This window comes from Crotalus tigris, unplaced genomic scaffold (assembly GCF_016545835.1).
Source record: "Crotalus tigris isolate CLP2741 ecotype Arizona unplaced genomic scaffold, ASM1654583v1 scf7180000018084.670488, whole genome shotgun sequence".
Taxonomy (NCBI): Eukaryota; Metazoa; Chordata; class Lepidosauria; order Squamata; family Viperidae; genus Crotalus; species Crotalus tigris.
In genome coordinates, this window is record NW_024096815.1 from 229,329 (window position 1) to 238,120 (window position 8,792).

Sequence of the window (8,792 nt, forward strand, 5' to 3'; positions counted from 1 at the left end):
CTGTACGTGTTTGTTTATGTGTCTGTGTGCATGGAGAGTACATATTCAAATTATCTATAGGCAACTTGGTATTAGGAGTAATTCCCCTTTTTTCCTCATTATCTTTAGCAGAAATAAAATTTCTCCTCTGAAAAATTCACTTTTTGGATAATGTATCTTCAGTTTGCCAACAAAATGGACTTTTATAGTTGCCTTCTGTTCCACTACTCATTGCAGGCACAGTAGCATTCAGAAGCTATTCATGCTGCTGTATAATTCCTTCCAGTATTTTCCCAGTTCTAAGTAAAACAATATACCACCATGTATGCACTCAATATGGAGTTACATCTTTTCTTCCTATAAAAAAAATGTTATTTCTCTCCCCCCCCCCTCTCATTTTTTTTCTTCCTTAACAGAACTAGTTTAACTAACACATGAGAAAACACAATCATGCTTAAAGATTCAAATAATGCAATGGAGAAAACATAATTGCATGTGATGAATTGCTCAATTTCAAATGTGAAGATACATTCAGCTAAATTTAGGGATGCACAAAAGTAAGGATTATAGCTTTAGCCTAGAAGAAAGAGTTTATTTAGCAATTATGGTGGTGATCTGAGATAATAACCCTTCCTGCTGTCACAGGACCAGACTTAGCGCAAATAGCTCATGGAGTGTTATTCTAAGACACACTTGAGGGATCAGTATACAAGACCCCTGGTGCAATGCTAACCATATTTCAGGAATCAGGGGTTACTGACAGCACAACTTGTAGAGGTGTACACAGCAAGACTGAGCCAGGTTAATGAGGCTTGATTTTATCCTGACTCCAAAGGCTTGTGAAAGTTTTTGAAAGCTATTCAAGAAGTATAGGGTAAGATGATCAGATCAGGATCCAGGCTATGGGATTACAATAACTATCAGCCTCTCTTGATGATGAAACATTACTTGCATTTCTCTTCTTCACCCCCTAATGAGCACCAGTTAATTACTTAGATCATCTTCTAGAAATGATCAGGCAATGGACACAAATCCATCTTTAATTGAAGATGTGAGGCCAAGCCTGGCAGAAACTGGTCAATAATCTTCTCATTTTTATTAGAAACATGCACTTTTCTTTTGAAGGTGATCTGATTTCCTTACGTCACTAGAGTGATTTATGGATGCTTGGGAATAAAAGAAAAATGTTCACAACATAGCTAAAAGATAGAAAGAAAAGAAAGGTAGCAAAACACCACGTGGATATTCTCTGATGACATTGGGGAACATAAACCACAGTGAGTTCCGGTAACAAAAAGACGAGAAAAGCGAAATAACTAAATTGCATGGACAGAGAGATTTGCATAGGTGTGGGAGAGAATTATTATGCTCATCCAATATTAGCACCATTTGGTGGCTGTGTTATCAGCAGAAAGGGCAACATGGAGGGCATCTTTTGATCAAAAGGCCACATTTCTTTGTATTAATGGATGAGCAGTTGCAAAGTTGATCCCAAATCACTTGGGAAGTTGACATTATTGTGGAATAATTAAAATCTGATTAGTGGGCAACATATTTTATTGGAATCTGGTGCTCCATACTGGAGGTTTTTAAGAAGAGACTGGATAGCTATTTGTCTGAATTGGTATAGGGTCTCCTGCTTGAGCAGGAGGTTGGACTAGAAGACCTCCAAGATCCCTTCCAAATCTGTTATTCTGAATATTCTGAAATGCTTGGCTTAAAACAAGAGATTGATATTTTAAATCATTTTATTTTTAGTGGTTGTTTTAAAGTTTTTGAAACATTGTTCAAGTTAGACTTGTTATTAATATGCACTTGGCAATATAAACCACTGAAGATTGTATTAATTAAACAGTTTGACAGAGATGTTTTAGCAACCTCTGAAGTAAATGAAATTTTAGCCTTTTAAAGAGATACTATGCTTGAAATAAAAATTCAATTTTATAAATTATTAAAAAGTAAAATAACAATAAAATAAAATATTTGTGGAATGAAGAGTTTAGTATCCAATCTGGATAATCAATGGGTTATCCAATCATTATCCAGACATTGTAAGTATGAAATAGACCTGTGAGAGATATGGAATCAACTACATACTGTACCTGCCTCTCAGTCCAAGAAGTCAACTATGTTCTGGCAATTTGTAATTTTTACTTGATGCCCTTCCCATTACAATTGCCATTTTTTATTTCTGCACCCAATAGGGAGGATCCTTTTAAGCTGATGCACACACAGAAGAAATCACTCTACCCAAAAATGGGATTAGCCTATAAAAATGCTTGCTACCATCACTGCCTCCTATGTCAGGCTCTGAGATTGCCAATTTAATCAAACAATTAAAACTGACCAATGCTCCAAGCTGTAATATTAACACTAAAGAATTGCCTTGTCCTTCATATTCACTTGTATTGACAACAGAACTTGTTCTCCTGATTATTGAGTTCTAATCTTGATGAGCCCTGGTTATAAAAAAAAAAGAAAAGAAATGCAAATGTATCTATCGATTACTATCAGTAAACCTTGTGCCAGATAATTGTACAGTATAAACATTTTTGGACTGGATTAAAAGTGAGAACAATCATTTCAAGGAGTAGATAGTCTTCAGAGGTAACTCTCCTTTTGATCATACTGTAATTCTTCAACATATGTTAGAGCCCTGTTAGACCCCTTGCAGTGTCCCTACCAAGCAAATAGATCAGCAGATGATGCTGTTAATATGGCACTGCACTACATCTTGCAACACCTTGAATCTCCAAGGACTATGCACTTTTTGTAGACTTCAGCTCAACATTCAGTACCATCATTCCATAAATTCTTCTTTCTAAACTTATTCACCTAGCTGTGCCTGTCATACTTGTAAATGGATTATTAGCTTTTCACAGATAGGAAGCAACAGGTGAAGCTAGGGAAAATCACACTGAGCATACGGTCAATTAGCCCACCTGCCACTCAGGGCTGTGTATTCTTTCCATTGCTTTTCTCTATATATACCAATGACTGTATCTCTAAGGATTCCTCTGTTAAGTATTGAAGTTTGCAGATGATACAATAGTCATTGGTCTCATTTGAGACAGTGATGAGTCTGCACACAGATGGGAGGTTAAGCAATTGGCCCTGTGGTGCACCCAGAATAATCTGGAGTTGAACATGCTTAAAACTGTAGTGACGAGAGGATTTTTAGGAGCTTTTACTATATCTAACAGCACAGTATCAGCTGTAGAAACTTTCAAGCTTGGGGTTTCTATAATCTCCCAGGATTTGAAATGGATACCTAACATTACAACCATCATTGAAAAGGGCACAACAAAGAATGTTCTTTGTGCATCAACTCAAAGACTTCAGACTGCCCCAGAAGCTGAGGGGTCCTTGGTGCTCTCTGAACTTGCTTGTTTTCTTGCAGATGTTTTATTACCCAAACTAGGTAACATCATCAGTGCTAGTCACTAGCACTGATGATGTTACCGGTACCTAATTTGGATAATGAAAAATCTGAAAGAAAACAAGCAAGCCCAGAGTACACCAAGGACTCCTCATGTCAACCCTGACATGTCAACTCTCCTTTATTAGTATCCCATAGGGGTGTACAATGCTTCAGACTGCCCCAGGACCTGCTGATACAGGTCTACAGAGGAATTACTGAATCTCTAATTTATACTTCTATAACTGTCTGGTTTGGTACAGCAATTAAGCAGGACAGGCACAAACTCCAATGGATAGTTAGAACTACCCAGTATTTGAGGGGCTGCCACCAAGAAGAGGGGGTCACGTTATTCAGGGCTTTTCAACTGGTGGTATGTGTACCACTGTGGTACTTTGCCACATGGCAGGTGGTATGCAATCGTCCTAGAGAAGTGTAGCGGGGGAGGGGAATGAGCCGAAGCGACCCAAGCCTAAGGGAGAGGTAGCTTTAGGATTGTCTGGGCTTGGCAAAAGCCCCAGGAGCCAGCAGGGCTCCAGCTGATTGGTGCTTCCGGAAGCAGCGCAGAGCTGAAGGTGAACTGAAGAAAAGGGGGGAGGAGAGGAGAGGATATAAAAGGAGGTGGTTTGGGTGGGAAAGGGGAAAAAAGACAACAGGGAAAGAGAAGGGGAGCTCAGCAGGCAGGGAGGAAACAGAGACAGGGAAGAAGCAGCAGCTGTTGCTAGAAGAAAAGGTCCCCTGGTTCGTTTTCTCCAGCCAGGTGAATGCAATCAGTGCTGATGAAATGAAAAGCCAGTATGTCGGAAAGGAGATGGGTTTATTTAGTTCTGGGTTAGCTGGCAGCTTGATTTGGTTACCATAAGGATTTTTGTACAGTTTTTACAGCGTTTTGTAATTCAGAGGCTCGGTTTGTGTGCTTTGGTTATTGGAATATTTTAGTCCAGTGATGGTGAAGTTTTTAGAGATCGGGTGCCCAACCCCCCCCCACGCCCCTGCTCCACCTCCCGCCCTGCCTGCTCCGCCGCCACCCACCCCCTGCCCCAGCCACCTGCAGGGCCACGCACTACCTCCATGGCCTGCCGCAGCAGATCTCCAGGCAGTCCTGCAGCACCATGGCAGCCATGCCCTCTGCCCATACCCTGCAGCATCATCTGCACGCTATGGGTACGAGGGCGGAGTCTTGTCCCTGTTGCCTGGGGGCAACTCTCCTTCAGGGGTTGCTGGTGAGGAGGGGGCTGTGGGGGGAGGTGAGGCTGGGGCAATGGCATGCGTGCCCACAGAGAGGGCTCCAAGTGCCACCTCTGGTGCTGTTTTAGTCTGTATTTTAGGCTAGCAATGAGTCCGAAGTGTTGATTTCCTTAGGTTTAATCCCTTTAAACAAATGTAATTAGTTTTACCCCCTTATCTTGAGTCTGTCTATGGCAGTGGTTCTCAACCTGTGGGTCGGGACCCATTTGGGGTCGAACAACCATTTCATGGGCGTCGCCAAACAATGCAGTCCACCATTTTTCCCCCTTTTCCTTAGCTGTGCTACTCCCTTTTATTCTATTGGCTTTTGAAAGCCAATAGAATAGACTCTCTTGAATAGAGTCTAATTCTATTGGCTTTCAAAAGCCAATAGGAATTGTCCAGGCTGTCTCTGCCCTGCTGAGCCCGCCAAAAGTCCCATTCTGCAAACAGTGCGGCACCAGTTGAATAGTCCTCGACTTACGACTGGTTGAGTAGTCCTCGACTTACGACCAGTTGGGGGTCGCGGCATTAAAAAGGTTGAGAACCACTGGTCTATGGCTTTTAGAAAGTTTTCTTTGAAGGTAAACAGGCTTAATTTAAGGCTAAAGCTTTTCGCAATTGCCAGAGCCTTTCAGTCTCGGGTTGCAATATTGTGACATGCCTGAGGCAGCTTAAAGAAAAAAACGCGGAGGTTATGTCTTTATTTTGTGAGCCTTTCTTGCTTTGCACTTGATTCCTGTGTTTTTAAGGGTACAGGGATGGGATTGGGGGGGGTGCATTCTTACTACACTGTGGAAAGAGCTCAGAAGGGAGAGAGGAAGAAGGGCCAACCAGCTAGCTAGCTCAGGGGGGTCTACAAACTTAGCAACTTTAAGACCTGTGGACTTCAACTCCCAGAATTCCTCAACCAACCATGATGGCTGAAGAATTCTTCCACAAGTCTGAAAAGTGCCAAGTTTGAAGACCCTTGATCTAGCTGGTAGTGGTGCATATTAATAAACATGGATAAATTCATCATACATTTGTCAGTGCAAAGGGAAAGTGATTCAGCAAAGGAACAGCCACCAAAGAAATTAGAACTGGTACTTTTTTTCTACAATGTATAATATTTTATTAGATTATAGAATAAAGTACAAAAATACAAAAGCAAATAGTAGGACACAATGGGGAGGAAAAGGGGGGGAAATGAGGAGGAGAAAGGAAAAAGAACAGACTTCGTCTGTTGCAGTAGAAGGAAGCATTAACATTGAACCTCAACTTTTTACTTTTCCATAATATTATAAACTAGGAATTTCTATAACAACAAATGAATCAAATCAGTAAAACCCAAAATCCCTTTTTTTAGTCATCAAGTTTTTGATACCTTGCTAAGCACTGGTGGTACTCAAATATTGTCATGTCCTAAAAGTGGTACAATCTGTGAAAAGGTTGAAAAGCCCTGACGTTATTTACCAAAGCACCAGGGGGTAGAACAAGAAACAATGGCTGGAAAATGATCAAAGAGAGAAGCTGCCTGGAATTAAGGAGAAACTTCCTGACAGTGAGGACAATTAACCAGTGGAACAGCTCGCCTCCAGAAATTGTGGGCACTCCATCACTGGAGAGTTTTAAGAAGAGACTGGACAGTCACTTGTCTGAAATGGTATAGGTCCTCCTGCTTGAGCAAGGGACTGGACTAGATGACCTCCAAGGTCCCTTCCAACATTATTATTATTATTATTATTATTATTATTATTATTATTATTATTATTATTACTACTACTACTACTACTACTACTACTACTACTATTACTACTACTACTACTGCTGCTGCTACTGCTACTATTATTATTATTATTATTATCATCATCATCATCTCCAAGGTCGTTTCCAGCTCTATTCTATTCTAACTACAGAAAAAACAATTGCAATCATCCTGCCTTCCATAAAAGACCTGTGTATTGTACGTGTCAGAAATAGGGCTAAAAAAGTATCTAGAGACCCTCACATCCTGGACATAAACTTTTTCAACTCCTCCCCTCAAGATGCCACTATAGAAAATCAAACAACTAGACACAGAGATAGTTTTTATCCCATGCTATCAATCTTTTGAACACCTAATCCTCACAATACTGTCTTATGTCTAAGTATATTTACCCATGTTGTATGGCTGTAATATTATTATCCTTTCTATCTTCTTTACTACGCCCTCTTATTGGTATCATTATTATTATTCATTGAGAGCGTTTTCACTGGAGACAAATTCCTTGTCTAATCACACTTGGCCAAATAAAGCATTTTATTTCTATTCTATATAGTTGAGAAATACTGTACTAGAGCTCATTCAGCAGTTAATGCACCTTTAATTGATTTGAGATATGCTTTCAGATTGTCTCTGGACTGAAATTATGAAAGACTTAGAAGAACTCTTCAGTGGAAAGAAAGTTATTATTGCTTATCTGCAAACTCCATGAGATTTCCCAGAGGAAAGTGTGGTATAATACGCCCAGAGATTATACTATGGGAATTCCTGTCAAAAGAGATGTTAGACAAGAGTGCATTTTGTTCTCTATTCTTTTCAATCTATTGTTCAATCATCTTGTAGTCAAATTGAACAATGCAGCTCTCTATCAGCCAAAATTGGGAAATGTCTCCATCATCCTTTATGCAGATGACACTGTGCAACTTTTGCAGACGCAGAGTGGCCTAAGCAATCACTTTACACACTTACCAAATACCACTAGGAAGAAAGGCTGAAAATCAATTACCCCCAAATCAAGGTTATGTTGTGTTCTCAGCATTCCAACTTAAAAGTGTGCAAATAACTGATCACCCAATAGAATGAATCAAGGTATTCAATTAGTCAGGTATTGTTTTTCAAATCACTGGTAACTATAAAACCAATGCTGACAATGCTAGCCTAATTGTGTGGAAACCAGAAGCTTAGTTTAGGGGTCTTCTTGGCTAAGGTCTTTGCAATCCAGTTCAGCCCTTCCAGGTCATACCTTCTTGAAAAAGTACAACTCCAGTTTTTAAGACCCACTGCGCTATGATGTGAGCTATGAAGCCAGTTTACTTAAAATAAAATTGGACAACTATTTGTCCAGAATGGTATAGGGTCTCCTGCTTGAGCAGGGGGTTGGACTAGATAGAAGACCTCCAAGGTCCCTTCCTGTTATTCTATGTTGCTCTGTGTTAAAATTGAAATATCTGTCCATGTTTAGTTCTTTCCTTAATGGTTTAACCTAATTTTTTTCCTGGCTGATTTGGCTCTTCTAATCTTGCTTGACTAGTTTAATTCATCCTAGAGACAGACACTTCTCTGTATTGGTATGTGTGTGTCTGTGCATGCACCACAACAGTCCAGATGGGCTACGTGTTGACCAAACCAAAGCAGCGTGCCACAGACATAGAGATACACATGAATCTCTCAGTTTTGCCTAGAAATATGTTTTTGAGTTTCTCTACTCATCTACTCTGCCCTGTTAGGTGCTTTAGCTCTATAACAGCCCCCAAATTCAGAAGACCAGATTTAAAACCCTCCTAAAAGCTATTATTAAGGGGAGATATTGGAACACCCCATTTGAATGGGAACTGTGCCTCTGTGGTGGAGGAGCAATTGAAACATTGGAGCAATTGAAACATTGCATTTGGTGCTCACTTAATGGTGATACTTAGCAGAAAGCTGATGTCTCCTATAGACTCTTAGCAGAAGGTTATTGTTCAACTTTCTGGTTGCTCCAATCTCTTTAACTTCCCATTGTTATTATCAGATCAGGTTGACTCTTTTTCACAGAACAGAAATATTTGCTAAATAGATGAAACTGAAATGAGTTCAACTTAAATGGATAGGACTGAAGATAAAAGAGAGCAAGGTCATTCCTTTTCTGGTTTTGAGGAAGTTGTAGGAGGATGGGCTGATCACAGTCACCAGAGACCAACTGCCAAGGCTTCCCCCCTTTATTTCAACTTTCCCCCCATCTTATTTATTTTCCTCCTTTTTGCCAGAGAATATTGCTTCCTGGCCACTCTGTGGTTTGCTTGCACTACTTTCAGTGTCCTATTCTCTGCACTTCAAATGTCCTGATGCAAGACACAACCCAACCAACAAATCCACCCCTCAAAGGTCCATACACAATGGTAGACAATCTAGTCATCTGCACTCACTCTGCTTATTTTTGGCCTA